General features: G+C 57.1%; 1 pseudogene; it reads right to left on the reverse strand.

The window, feature by feature from the left end:
- Nucleotides 1–234: 234 nt before the first annotated feature.
- LOC103728512 lies at nt 235–1,930 on the reverse strand (annotated as a pseudogene).
- Nucleotides 1,931–2,121: the final 191 nt, after the last annotated feature.

The raw sequence follows: 2,121 nt of genomic DNA on the forward strand, positions 1-2,121 counted from the left end.
TTATTGAGAATTTCATACATGCATATAAGGTGTTTTGATCAAATCCAACTGGCAGATTTTTTGTTCAAGGCCAGCCTGGTCTACATAGTGAAATCCTGTCTCAAATAAATAATAAATTAGTTAGTAAATTAAATAATCAATCTACCTGTAGTCTGCATGCATAGCAAATATACATAAATATGAAGTATAAATTAATTTCATATTTACACTTGGGTCCTAGCCCCAAGATATCTCATCAAGTGTATGTAAATATTCTAAAATCCAAAAATTAATAAATTCCAAAACACTTTTGTTCCCAAGCATTTTGGAGAAGGAATACTCAACCTGTGAATGCAAGGCAGTGTGCAGGTGACTCACACAAGTGATTCTGACCTAGGACAGCTCAATGGGTAAGTTGGCCTGCCAGTGATGAGGAGGGCCTGGCTGAGGACAGGAGCACTTACTTTCACAGCCACTGGGATGAGGTGATCTGACTCAAGTGGGCAGCCAGGGATCTGGGATATGCCCACACCCGACTCAACCACGCCAGCTTTAGGGAAGAGCAGCTTTTCTAGAAACGCTTGATCAGCAAGACTTCCCGGAGACTTCCACTCCTTCCCAAGGTGTTCCAACAGCTCTGGTCCTCTGCCTGCCCTGCTTCTCGAGGACAGCTGCAGACGAGAGGCTTCCCCAAGTCTCCAGGTACTGTCCTCCAGCAAAGCAATGTTGGCGAATGCCTTGTACACCTGCGCCACACAGCCTGAACCCACCGGTTCCTGGGTCTCGAAGAAGAGGAGGCGCCCCCAATCCTTCCCAAACGCCTGCTGGAGTAAGTATTCCGTAAAAGCCCAAGGGTGGGGAGTGACCTGGACGTGCAACTTGGAGAACACGGCACAGAAAGCCTCCGAAAAGAGATCGTGCCTGGTACCGGCCCATTGGCCCAACTTGATATACGTAGGGCCCGAGCTCTCGGTGGCTTTGAGAAGCAGGTGCAGCCAGAGGGTAGAGAAGCCAGGAGCCAGGTAGGTGAAGGGATACAAGAGAAGGAGGGGGAAGAATTTCGCCAACAGCACGCCGGCGCGGAGACTGATGCGCAGACACAGGAAGACGCGGCCCAGGAGCCCGCACTGGGAGACCGTCTTCACCCGCCCATTTCCAGCCAGATCACTCCAGTGGGACTTTGGCTGGTTCAGGCTGCCAGGCGGCCCCTCACCAACATCCCCATAGGCTGATATGAATTTGGGCAAAGTGCCCAGCACAAGCCAACAGAGTCTGGTATTGCGAGAGCATCCCAGGGGTCTGAGAAGGCCAACTTCCTTTCTGAACTCAAAGCATCTCAGGTGTGACAAGCAGACCCTGACAGACAAGCGCCAGGGGGTCACCATCCTCCCCAGGCCCATGGCCTAACGCTGCAGGCCATCCATCTACTTAAGCCGAACCCATTGAGAGGAAGAGAGCAAGATCTGGAGGAGTCTGAGGCCCTGGCGACGCTCCGACCGAAGCCTACGTCAGCCCGGCTCCTCGGAGGCAAGAGCGACCCCGCATCCGCCGGCTCCTCGCGGGTGCCGTAGGCCGGACCTCCAGATCCCCGCGGCGCCAAAGCCGGGAAGGCAGCACGCGAAGCCAGGCCCAAAGAGGGCAGCGACCTGGGCCAGAGAGCGCGGGCGGACGCGGGGTCACCGGCCCGCACGAGATCGCGGTAGCGCGCACCGCCCCAGCCCAGGGCTCCGGCGTGGAGAGGCGCGGCGCCGGAGACCGGTGCGGACAGCAGGCCTCCAAGAGCCGGGGGGAGGTGGGCAGAGAGGGCTAGGGGTGCGGGAGGGTGCAGCGACCCAGGCACTCCACCACGAAGGCGGCCGGAGCACCGACCCCGCGGCTGTGGGACCCCCGGCAGGCCTAGCGCCCAGTGCCAGGTAGAGGTCGGATCGCCCTGGACCACTCAGCCCGTGTCTTCCGGGAGCGCTCCTGGCACCGCCCCCACGCTGCTCAAGGTCCGCCCCTTAAAGGGACCGGGGCACCAACACCGGCAGAAGCTGTGGAAGCTGAGTCCCTGGATTGCATTTAGCGCCAAACCCAAAAGCATCTTCCTTGAACCCTTCCGCTCAGTCTGCCTCCCCTCTTCACAGCTTCACAATTTTTCGG

Source organism: Nannospalax galili, unplaced genomic scaffold (genome assembly GCF_000622305.1).
Source record: "Nannospalax galili isolate Female #2095 unplaced genomic scaffold, S.galili_v1.0 C49484451, whole genome shotgun sequence".
Taxonomy (NCBI): domain Eukaryota; kingdom Metazoa; phylum Chordata; class Mammalia; order Rodentia; family Spalacidae; genus Nannospalax; species Nannospalax galili.